Source organism: Pipistrellus hanaki (genome assembly GCF_964339955.1).
Source record: "Pipistrellus hanaki genome assembly, chromosome: 4".
Classification (NCBI taxonomy): Eukaryota; Metazoa; Chordata; class Mammalia; order Chiroptera; family Vespertilionidae; genus Pipistrellus; species Pipistrellus hanaki.
The window spans coordinates 82,703,515-82,716,503 of NC_140506.1; the positions used below are offsets into that span (position 1 = coordinate 82,703,515).

At 49.0% G+C, this 12,989-nt stretch overlaps 1 protein-coding gene across 3 annotated transcripts in view; it reads right to left on the reverse strand.

Moving 5' to 3' along the window:
* SNX29 (sorting nexin 29) overlaps window positions 1-12,989 on the reverse strand; it is a gene marked incomplete at its 3' end in the record, with an annotated part of 419,909 nt that overhangs the window by 104,039 nt on the left and 302,881 nt on the right. The gene's annotated exons all lie outside the window — the stretch shown is intronic.

The following is a 12,989-nucleotide window of genomic DNA, read 5'->3' on the forward strand; positions in this document are numbered from 1 at the left end:
TTTCTCAACATGTGCTTGGTGATCCAGCTTTCTCCGCTCTCCTGGCCCCTCTACCAACCTAAGCAACCCACATTATATTTAGAATTAACCAGGTGGACTCAGTTTAGATTATCCTAATTTTGTTGGCAACATCCAAAGCACCAGCGTTAGGAGCCAGTCCAACATATGCCTTCTTCTCCTGATGAGGCCTAATCAGGGTGTGACCTTGGCCATGGCAATGTCATAGAGCTTCTTTACAGCCAGTTTGGTCTGGTGCTTGTTGGCCTTGACATCCACAGTGAGCACAATGTACTGTTGTTTTCTATCTTCTCCATGGCTGACTCGGTAGTCAGGGGAACTTCAGAATGGCACAGTGGTATAGTTTGTTTCTCCTGTTAACCACAATCAGCACCTCTAATGGCATGAATCAGTCCTGCCTACATTTGCATTTAGATAAATGCAATCCCCTGGTATGTATTTCTTTTTTCCATCTAGCTTCTTTCATTCACCCATATCACAGCATGCAGTTACAGATCTTCATTCTCCTTGCTGTCTAGTGTTCTACTGTGTGAACATACATCCCATAGTTGGTTTATACACTCTTCTATGAATGCGCATGCCATGTCTGTTATTTTGCACCTATTCATGTGGTTAATATTTGTTTTCCCCTCACTAGACTGTAACTTCATGATGACTAGAATCTAGTCTACATGTCCCCATGATGCAATCCAATCTTTAACACAGCACCTGATCCATAACAGAAGACAGGAGGAGGGTGGAGTAAGGAAAGAAGGGGGAAGAATGGAAGGAATACATGTTACCAGTGTACCCAAAGATAGGACCACAGCCTAAAATACAAGGACTGGTGCAGAGAGTGTGGTCGATGGCTGAGCATCGACCTATAAACCAAGAGGTCACGGTTTGATTCCCAGTCAGGGCACATGCCTGGGTTGTGGACTCGATCCCCAGTCGGGGTTGTGCAGGAGGCAGTTGCTCAGTGATACATTCTCATCATTGATGTTTCTATCTTTCCCTCTCCCTTCATCTCTGAAATCAATACCATTTTTTTTAAAACGTAAATAAAATACAAGGTCTGCTTCAACAATCAGGTTAAAGAATATCCCAATTCCTGCTTGCTATAAGCCCCTCTCTCTGCATATTCACATTAAATTATGCCCTTAGGTTCTTATACAATTCCTACCTCTTATTGCCAATAAAGATATTTAGCTGTTATTAGTAATAATTTGCAAATACCAGAAGTTTCTGGCTTTCAAAGTAGGCTGCTTACAAGATTCTAGTTGCTTTAGGAGATGCCCTAAGACAGAACATTATTGTCTTTATATTATTAATACATCTAAGAGATAAAACCATTCACAATTTATCTATTCAACTTTCTTTGTAAAATTTAATTATCTTTTCAACTTTCTTTGTAAAACTGCAAAAAAACAAAAACCACACATCAGCAAGAGGAGGGTGGGTTCTCTCACATGCGTGTACACACACACACACAAACACACACACATGCTCCTGCACAAGACAGAGAACAGAAAGTGATCACAGGGCCATCTGGCAAGGGTTCAACCCTTGAGCAGTGGTTAGACCCTAGACAGACCCCACACTCCACTCCTGAAGGACTCTTCCCTTTACCGTCGATGGAGGTTGACCAGATGAAGTCACCACATTGCCATGTGGAAACAGAAGTTGGCTTCTGGCACCTGAAACGCACACCTGTGATACTTTAACCCAAACACATGCAAAGCCGAGCTACTGGTGGTCCTGCTTACCTCTGACCTACCAGTTCAGAAGAGTACCTGACACTTCCCTCTGTGGAGCTCACGCTCTATGGGGAAATTATGAATAGCCCAGACACAAGGCCCTGCCTACCTAGCTTCATCTTTTGCCCAGATCCACTGGCTCCTAGTGAAGATACTTGCTTCCCTAATGCATGTATACACATGTTTGCCTGTCCTGTCATTTAATAACTATTTATCAACAGGCACTGGCCTAGGTACCAGGACACAGCAGAAAAATAATACAGCTCTCATGGAGAGGGTGTGAGAGATGATAAACAAGCAAGCACATAAACAGCAGTGCTGCCATTTGACAAGACGGAAACACGGAGGTACACGTGTGTATTAAGCATCTACTATGTGCCAGTTACTGTGCTTGACGTTTTTCCTGTATATCTCACTTGATTCTTACGTCAACCCTAGACATGAGGTCGTCAGCAGTTAACATTTTACAAACAAAGAAAATGAGACAGAAAATTCTCACCTTGCCTAAGGTCACACAGTTGTTAAGTAAGAGAGATGGGTCCTGCATCCTGATTCTTAAGGCTCCAAAGCCCAAGGTATTTAAAAACCAGACTAACAGAAGCCAAGCCAGCCACGGTGCCTTTATTTTTCATAAAAAGACCTAGAAGTCCAAAGTGATGGGTGCTACTCCTCAAAGACAAGCCCACTTTGTGCTTTAACAAGTCCAAGCCAAAATCAGGTCAGGGAGAGAGTACAAACTGAGGTCCCAAAGGAGGTTTGGGGTCTAATCAGGCCTTTCAGTTCCCAGAGCCTGCTAAGCCCTTAATCACGAATACCTAAAACCCCACTGTGATGTGTAGAAAATTTTCTCTCAATGGTGGAAGGAATCCTATATCTTTTTAAATCTGATTTTCCTTAAAACAGATGGGATAGTTAAGGAAAACACGAGCCTCCTCTTATTCCTACAACTGTAACTAGAACTCTTCCATCAGAGCATTGTGAGAGGTTAAGGGGATAAAACCATCCACCATATCCATCCATCATCCTTGTCATCATCAACCATCATCATCTACTATCACTGTCACCATCATCATCTACCATCCTCATCCATCATTCTCATCCTTAAGCATCACCATCAACTGTCAACCACAGCCATCATTACCATTACTATCATTATTTCACCAACCATCACCATCCTCCTCCCTGACCAACCATCCAACATCCTTATATTTATTTCACATTCTCTCTCCTTTCCTCCTTAGGGAAACTTGGGTACGAACAAGGCACATTGTTCTCTTAAAGATTATAGAACTAGAAGGTCATCTAGCCCTAGTTTTGTAGCTTAGCCCTGCTACTCACTAGCTGTGTTACGTTGGATCTCAGTTTACTCATCTGTAAATAGAGATAAAAATACTTCCCCTTACAGGGTGGTAGCAAGGAATCAAATTTATGTATATGAAAGCCTCAATAAATATCAGTGCATGTTTCCCAAGTCCTTTGTTCATAAATAGATTCATGTGAAAATGTGCAGGGGAGGGGCAGACTGGGTAACATGACTCAGTTACTTCCATAGCCCAGCCTGTAGCTTCTTCTACAATAAATCACATGCTGCAAAATGCAGCTTGTTTTCCTTTCCTCATCATCTGGTAACTGAGTTGTTCAAACCCTGATTCCCTCCAAGTCTGGCTCTCTGCCTCCAACCTGCCTCCTGCTGTCTGGGCCACAGCTGACCAGCAACAGCGCCAAGTCCAGAAGCGAGGTGCCTCCTGCCAAGCTCCATGTCCTGTGTGGCAGTAGGAACAGAGGCTTCCCTAGACTTCCTGGACCTGAGAGCAACCACACATCTTTCACATTCTCTTCTCTACTGGGCTCTACAAAGCAGCCTCTGCACACCGCCAGCTGGAGCAGCTTCCTCAGCTCACACAGCCAGAGAGTCTGACAGAGTCGCTCGCTGGGAAGTCTGGCACGGAGCTGGAATTCACAGTCTCAGATGAGTCTACTGGCAGCACAAGGAGAGAACCTTTAAAGGTTGGACTCAAAATGCTGTATCTGGAAGGGCTGGTAAAAAGTTCTCAAAGCTTAAAGCAATAGTCCCACCCATTTTACCTTATTATGAGTCCTCAAAGCCAGAACTGGGGACAAAACCCCCACCAAAGCACTAGCGGTGTGCACCCCTGTTCAGACGAGAGCCCTCTCGGGCCAGCACCATCCAGGTTCTGAAGATCGTAATGGAGCTCACCCAGCGAGGAGAGGCCCTTACCCACCCATGCACAGGGCCGTTGTTTTTATACACAGAAATGAAGTAATTATTATTCCCATGCCACAGGCCTTGGGAAAACACTCATCACGTAAACATAAATCATAATAGCTGACATTTGAACAGCTGCCTAATTGCTTGCAAACTGTTTCTACCTGCTGCCTCCCACAGCCTGAGGGTGAGCATTGGGTGAGCAGCAGCGCCCTGTTCAGAAGAGGAACCTCCGCTTGGCAGCACCAGCTCAGAGCGCCAGACCACAGCTCAGGTCATATGTGGCTGAGGGCAAGATCAGTACGTGGTAAGACCACCTGCCTTTGAACAGCTCTCCACGCTCAATTTTTCTTAAATCAAATAAGTCAATAACCGAGACTGTGTCTATCCTCGCAACGACACCCCACCTAGCCCGCTGCAGGATGACTGGATATAAGAGAGAGACAGATGAGCCAAAACATGCTTTCTGACTCCCACCTGCTGGTCTCCATTCCGTCCTCTGGAGGCCCTGGGAGACCAGCGAAAAACTCTGCCCTCGGGGTGAGAAGACCAGCAGTGACTCTGGCTCTGACGTCTTTGAGCTGTATGACCTTGGACAAGTTATTTACTGACCATTCTGAGCATTTCTTTCTCCACCTCTAAAATGGAAAGAATGTCTACAAAAGCTCAGGTCTACTGCAGTAATGAAATGAAATAAGACACGGTTCTTCAGCAGGTCAGTCACAAAACGCCTTGCTCCCCAAGATTTGGAGACCAGGAAACAAAAGAACACTCAATAATAAGGGAAATTAATGACAAGCAGGAGACTGAAACAGAATAATTGACAAGAAAGGACAGTAATTGATGAGAAAATAACAAACAATATGTAGAACAATTGGAGAAGGACATAAGTAGGCAATTCACCAAATAAAAAAATGCTAATGACAAATTAAAGTACAGATGTATGCTCAACCTCACAAATAATCAGGAAAATTCAAACACCAATGAAATATTTTTTTTTCTCTTTCAAATTGGTAATGTTTAAAAGATTGGTAATGGCCAATATCGGCAATTTGGGAGAGCAATGTGGCTGAGCCTATTAAAATAAGAAGCACAGATACTCCTCCCCTCAGCAAGCCCCCTTCTAGTTATCTTAAGAAATGCCTGCAACGTGTGCAAAGAGGTATCTATAAGGATAACTCTGGCAGCTCTCGGTTTGCAGTTGTCAGAAATAAAGCAATCTAAGCATCCATCATCAGAATTGCTGCATACATGATGCTTCTCTCATACCAGGAAGGAACCCCTCTGTAGAAACTCAAGAAAGTAAGGAGGAGAGGTCAATATACTGAGGAGGAAGGCATGTATTCTGTGATCCCATTTATGTCCAAAAGAACAAACGAAAACCGCACCAGTATTCAGGGTTCCCATATAAAGCAGCAGTTCTCAACTTGGAGTGATTGTGCTCTGAAGAGACATTTGACCATGTTTGAGACACCCTGGGTCGTCACCACTAAGGGGAGTGTGGAAGTAACTGGGTAAGAAGCCAGGGATGCTGCTCAACATCTTACAGTGCAAATGTGAGCCCCACCACAAAGAATTGTCCAGCCCCAAATACCAACTGTGCTACAGCCGAGAAACCCTGGTGCAGAGATACATAACTGTCACCAGGCGGCTCCAAGCCAAGCCGGGCTGTATGCTCCTGGGGGCTTCCATGGACACATGCTGCTTGGGCCCACCTGACACCAGTCCCCCTCCTGCAGGGTGAGCTCATCCTCACTTTCCTCTCCCGATAACCTCTGCTTGGGGAGTAGGTATATGACCTGCAAACACAGCGCTCGTCCGGACACAGTGATTAGTGTAGACAAGGGCATGGCCCATGCGAGAGAAAGGCCATGAGAATCCACTCCAGAACTGCTGTCCACACTGGGAGAAAGAGGCCTTTTCCACGAGGCAGCTGAGCCGAAGGGATATCCACCAGAGCTGCCTGCGCCGTCCTGCCTGCAGCCTGGCTGGGAACAGAGCCATCACAGAGCGCCAAGCAGCTCTCTCCAAAGCTGGGAGACAGTCCTCATGCCACCAAGTTTCCATTAGGCAGCTAATGAGGGTCCTTTTTTCTTATGCCAGTTTGACCCAGGTTTATTTCTCCTTCACCCATGCGATGCATAACCCTGGTGCAGAGATGCATAACAATAAAACAGGTGTAGGTCAGAATTAGTATCTCGGTCAGAATCGGTGGTCAGCTAGTCCCCACCCTGCCCCTATGTGAGGAGCCCTGGCTGGATGTGAACCGGGATCACATCACAGGAGCAGGCTGGGTCCTGCCAGAGATGCTGCATCCAGAGGGCCCTGCCTGTCCATGTGTCCAGGGCTGCACAGATTCCACTGCTACACCAGCCCTTTGACCAAGACACAGCTCCCTGAGCAAACCTGCCCCCCGGGAAAAGCACAAGGACAGAAGCATTAGGAGGAAACTCGCTTCATCACTCACGACTGAGCAGGGCTTCCTGCCTGCGGGATTGCTGGTACGCGGGGCCAGGACGCTGCTGGGGCTGTCTGTGCAGCAGAGGATGTCAAGCAGCATCCCCAGCCCTCTCGCATCCCCCATCCACCCCACCCTCTGGCCTGGGTCCTGTAAGAGACATGGGACAAGTCTAGGCAGTTTACAAGGGCTGCTCCAGGTGATGGAAGGCAAGTGTCCTGGAGAAGGGACATCTGAACCGACTGAGCAGGAGACGCCAAAGTTTCAGAACCAAAATCATTATCCGGTGTATAGAGAAACCTCCAGATACCCAGAGAAAACCCCAGAAACCAGTGCAGATGACCAAGCCATGCCAGGAAACTCCAGGACTACAGCCAGACAAAACAGGCCCCCTTTCTCTTCCTACTCACTCTTCTTGGAAAACAATTTTTTGATAAAAGGATTATCGTCAATAAAAATATTCTACATCTGATTCCTGTTACAAGTGGAGATCTGTTTTCTTTGCTGATCAGGTAAATTTAGTGGGCAATGGCATATGGCTGTGGAGCAGTGGTCACCAACCAGTGGGTGGCCCACAGACCACTGGTGGTCCGTGAGGTCCAAAAGGTTGGCAACCACTGCTTTGGAGCATATGATGAAAAGCAATAAAGTCCCTCCCATTTTAAGAACAAAAACATCACTGACCAATTAACACTTGTTTCAAGTCTGCATGAGAATGTTAACTGGTCATTAAAAAGCTGCAGGCAAATATCATTAGGAGTGAGCAAGTAACAGTGCCAGGGACCCCCTTCTAGCACCCTGGGTCCTCTGCTGTCAAGTGACCCGCAAGGGCAGGCAGCTTGGGCTGTCAATCAGCAGGCTGACTCGGGCTCCAGGAGAAAAAGATGCCCCTCCCCCCAACACTTTACCTAATCCCTCCCACCTCCACTTCCCAAAAGCTCTAAGAAAGCCTGCAGTCCAACAGGAGAAAGAAGAAACCAAGAGCCATCTGATGAGTGAAGGCAGAAAACATCTCCTTCCAGGCATGAGACAGATGGGCAGATATCGAGGGTTCCCTGCTTCCTCTCTGCAGTGAGGATGGAGAGTGGGCAGAAGTCAGAGGGAAAGGGGAGGAAGAAGGGTGGGAGGGCATGAAGTGAGGAGGAGAGAAAGGAGACACAAAACAGAGAGGGGAGGGGAAGGGGAGGTAAGAGGAAGGTGGAGGAGGAAAGTAGAAGGAAGAGGAAAGCAGAATGAGAGAAAGGAAAATACTAGGAAAGAAGGGGAGAACGATGAGAAAAGAATTGTAGAGCAAAGAAGAAGAAAATGAGAAGACCCCTGCCCCCACTCTGCTCTCCCAGTCCATCTTCCTGCCCAACGTCCCAGAGGGAGAGCGCCACCTGCTGGCCCTCAGACACAGCCAGACAGCTCAAAGGAAGCAAGTAAGGGGCCCTCTGGACTCTGAATGTAAGAGGTGTGCTGAGGGGCACGGACTGGCTCAGCACATGAACCCAGAGCACTTGCACTGCAGACCAGCTGGGGGAAGGCAGCCGCCTCAAAGGAGATGCGACTGGATCGTGGCGCAGAAAGCAGTGCCCAGGGTTGTCTCATGGGGAACAGGAGGCTCCAGCACTCAAGGCGGCACTGGGCTGGCACTCTCCCGAGTGAGGGCCCATGCTACCTCTGATCTGATCTGAGTACCCACCCACATGCAGAAGGGCTCAGCAAGTGTTTGATGAGTGAATAAATGACTGGGCTGGGACTCCTGCTCCTGGGCTTCCCTCTGCTGGCCTCTGTGCTATGTGGACTGGGGGGAAACGTTTAGAAACGCAGAGATACTCCATCACCAAGACTCCCAGACAAACTTCCCGGGAGTTTCCTGTCCTGTCCTGGCTTCTGGCCAGAGCTCCTCCCAAGGGAGATGTGAGGTTCATGGCCTTCGCTTTCACTACCCCATCTGACAACCCGACCACTCAGGACATAGTAAAGGGAAGAAAAACTGGGCGTTTCTGGCCTGGGCTGGGCAGCATGAGGGCCCACGTGGTACTTTATAGAATGTGCCATCTTTTCTCCATGGGGACTGGATGGGGACAAGAATCCATCTACCTGTCAGCCCTGACCAAGGTCCCCGGTCCCAGCCTATTTCATCCTCTGACGGAGCAAGATAATGTCCTGGGAGGCTGAGCACCGCATCCTTCCTGCTCAGGTGATGACAGGTGGGCCTGTCACTGGCAAAGGGAAGGTCTGATGGAAGCAGACACTGGGCCTCCAATTGTGCAGCATCCTGAGAACCTACAGCAACCCTCCTCTCCTGGGAGGAGACCTTCACGGCTGAACTATTCATCTTGATTTTTAATTTATTTTTATATTTTATGCAGGTGAGGGGATAGAAGTGCTGCCTGACTTCCTGTGTAATTACAAGGCTCACTGAAACATGTCACTCGGTGCTGGGGGCAGGTGTCAAAGGCAAGGCTTCCAGAAGTGCGTGTTGATGGCATTCCAATCAGGACTCTAAGATGGTCCTGCCGAGTTGGTGGGGAAGTCCGTCTCGGCCACCACAGGGTACCACCCCCATCCCCAGCCCACAGGACAGTGCATGGTGCCTGACAGCCCAGAGCGTGCCTCCAACCTGCAGACGCTGGAACGCTTGCTGCCAGTCTGCGAGTCCTGCCGGGTTCTCTGCCGCACACCACCCAAGGCAGGCTAGAGCTCTGCCCAGCCTGGGGCCCAGACTCCGAGGCCTCCGTCCTGGTGTGCTGCCACCTGGTGCCCTGCCACCTGGCACCTCAGTCCTTTTCCCCGCCCCCACCTGTCTCCTCCGGCCAACAAAAACACAAAGAAGTCTCTTTTTAAAAAACAAAAACTTCAGGCTTTTAAAAAAAGCAATAGCCAGGCAGGAAGATGTCTTTGTTGGGACTTGTACTTTCCCCGGAAATCTCCTGGCAGACAAGGTGTCAGGAAAGGGCCAGCTGCCTCTGACGGGGCCCAGGTGATGACCTCCACCAAGCTAGTCCTCCTCAGGCCTCTGCGGCTCCAGTGGCGGAGGGAGGGTGGGCCACGGCGACCACGCTGACGAGGGCTCTGAGCCGAGCTTCATGCACTGCACTGAGTGCCTCCCAAACACTCCTCTTACCTTCCCATGTCATCACCCACCTCCGGCCTCACTTGACACCACCCTTAAAAACAGTATGTGAGGAAGTCAACTGCCAGGAGGCAGCGCTCACAGCCACAGCTCACTAAGAAGGGCAGGATCGTGGTGCCAGGCCCGAGGCCCATCCAGCATTGATGTCCCTTAAAGCCTGCTGCCCGCCCATAACTCAGAGGGAAGGGGGGGTGGGGGGTGGGGGGTGAGGCTCTCTCTACTGCACTGCGGAATAGAAGAGAAGATGAAAAGGAAGAGCCGAGAAACCCAAAGTGCAAAGAGCAAAAAACATCACCTAAATCCCAAACCACCCTCAGCCCACCTGGGCCCTGTGGTCTATGATTAAGAGAACAATGGGCGTTCCCTGCATCTCACGGGTGAATACCCTGCACCAGAACACACCAGGGAGGGGGTGGCTCAGGCTCCAGGATTCCCTACTGGGGGAGGGAGACCTCCCACACGCAGTGGGTCTTCCTGGGGCACCACCTCTCCTCCAGCCAAGCAGGGCTTTCAACAAAGGGGACTCATTCTAGAAGAAAAAGGCTTTGCTAAAACAATGCAACCTCTCCACAAAGGAGCCCTAATTACTTGTGCTGTGCAAATGGGATACTGTAAGCAGCCAGTGGTTCTAGTGGCTGAATGCCAAGGCTGCTATTAACCCACACCGAGGCCCCATTCCTGCTGTACACACAGAGAATGGCTCTTCTCAGAGGGAAAGACCAAAGGGCTCAGACCAACTTAGTGGCTGTGATGTTTGCTTAAGATAAAAACAGGCAGGTTGCTTTAAGGTCTAGCGGCCTTTGCAAACACTGCACTAGGACACAAACTCGGTGGACCGCAGACCTGTTTGGAAGTCAGGGCAGTTGGGGAATAACATCAAACAATTACAAAGATAGAAACCAGAAACTAGTTGATTAACATGGATGTAACGGAAGTGATGGAGATCAAACCTGCAAGCACATCTGTGTTTGCACAGAGAGAGGAAGCGAAAAAGAAATAAGACCAGTTAATAGATTGAGTCTTGTTCCTGACATTTTATTTGTTGCTGCTTAATCATTCTCTCTCTGGCAAGTGTCTGCCAGCAGCCAAGCACTAGCAGGGGCTAGAAGTGTAAGAAATGCTTATGGACAAAAAACTTGAATTAGAAAGTTCTGGGTATCAATTCTACTTGTTCTGAAAATTGGTCAATTTACAGGCGAGGAGCATGGGAGCCTGTATTCAGAGGTGCGGACCTTTGTTAATACCCGACCTGCAGTCCTGCAAAGGGACGGCACTTCTGGCCAATCCCTGCGCCTACAGATCATATTCCTCTGGCATTTACCAGGGCATCTCCCAGGCAGACTCTCGGCAAAGCCTCCTGATGTCACTCAAATGAAAGGCTCTCAGGGAATGTCCCTGAGCCCTTCCAGGGCGGTGCTGGGATTGGCAGGGCGTGGGTGGCAATGTGTCTGCAGGGGACTCAGAAAGTGCTTGGCTCAGCCCCACGCGTGCCCTTGGCTCACCGTCTCAGGGATGCAGGATCCTGGTCAGGGTGGGCCTGGCCTTTCAGAATGAAGCAATTGCCTCATCTCTTTCTTCAATTCTTAAAGAGCTAGACTGCACCCTCCCTCATTCATAGAATCTGCAAACTGATATCTTGTCAGAAAATGCTATTTGGACTGAAAAACATGTTATAGGATGAGATGCTTCTCTGTGCCTCTGTTTTCCCATCCATAAAATGGAGATAAGAGTTGTGAGGACTGAGTGAGCTATTTATTATATGGAACTCACACAGACCAGTGAGAGGCAGCAGCAGCTGCTTCCTGGACATGTTGCTATGATCACTGTAGGAAATGGTCCAGCGTCATACTTGGCTCAGTTTTTGCTCTGGAGGTACCAAGTAGAAGCATCATTAGCAAAAAGGAGTAAACAATGCATTCAAGAGGTGCTGCTTCCCCCGTTCCAACATCAAGAGAGGTTTCACGGCCCACGGTGAGGGCTGCAGCTGCCCGGGTGCTGGGAGCTGCCAGGCGGTGGCTAGATGAACTCCGGGCCGCGCCCCCTCCCCTGCACTGGCTGGGCCACCCCTTGGGAAGCTCTTGTAACAGTGCACGGGGAGAGGGAGGCTGGAACGCCACTGTGACCGCTGTGGCGACAATCTCCCAGGCAACGGCATAGTTGCTGTGTCCCTCTCATTTCATAACTGGCTTTCAGAAGCTGGAACCTGCCACGGGGTGAGCTGGGGGAAAGAATCTAAAATGGAAGGTCAAGGACACCTCTCCAGGGACATCACCTTTTCATTTCGCTCAGAATAAAAGCTATCGCTTCACTCTTCATCCTCCAGGGCAACACCCCGGCTTTCTGATAACCACAACTTGGAGGCAGGACTTGAAGAGAATGTGTTTATTGGGGTTTGGGATACAAAGAGAAAGAAAGAGGAGATATTGAGAAATCTGTCCTATCTAATCCCCCTTTTTAAGTCAGAGCTGAGAGCAACATGTACACCCAGCGTCTCTGACACTTTGAGTGCTACTGCTGCCCAGCTCAATGGGGAGCAAAGATGACTCTCGGGTGCGAGTGTCCCTGTGAAATCATCGGTCCCTGAGACTTTAGGTGAGACGTGTGTGCCCTGCTCATGCTCCAACCTCTGTACCAGATGTCCACCACCAGACCTTCCCCGGAGCCCAAACACATAGTCATGTCTGAAGACCAGAAAGAAACTATGTGTCCTTTGGGCACCATGTAATCCTAATGCGGGTAAGAGCATTCCAAGTTAAGTTACTATTTGCATTTCACAAAGGAAAGCTGAGGTTTATTTAAGGCCATAAAATTGAAGCCAGAGTTTTATTTTCAATATATATATATGAAGGTAAAAAAAATTCCTTTGGAGGAAATCTATATATATAAAAGGCTATCTGAAACAACCATTGCAACCAAACGGACGACCGAACAATAGGCTGTGTGGGGCAACTAGGCCCATAGGAGGTTAGTAAGGGGCAACCAGGTTGATGGGGAGGGCGGCAGTTGGGGGTGACCACACCAGCAGGGGGGGTAGTAAGGGGCAACCAGGCCGGCAGAGGAGGGGGCAGTTGGGGATGACTACACTGGCCGAGGGGCAGTTGGGAGTGACCAGGCCAGTGTGGGGGGACAGTTAGGGGCAATCAGGCAGGCAGGCAGGTAAACAGTTAGGAGCCAATGGTCCTGGATTGTGAGATGGATGTCTGATTACCGGAACTGGCCTAAACCAGCAGTTGGATATCCTCCAAGAGGGCCCATATTGGAGAGGGTGCAGGCTGGGCTGAGGGGACCACCCCCTCGTGCATGAATTTCATGTACTAGGCCTCTAGTATATTAATATCTGAGATGACTCTTCAATGGGTCAATTCCCCACCAAGAAAAATGGCAACAAAACATAAGGCTTTTCACAGAGCTCAGGGGAATAAAAACAAA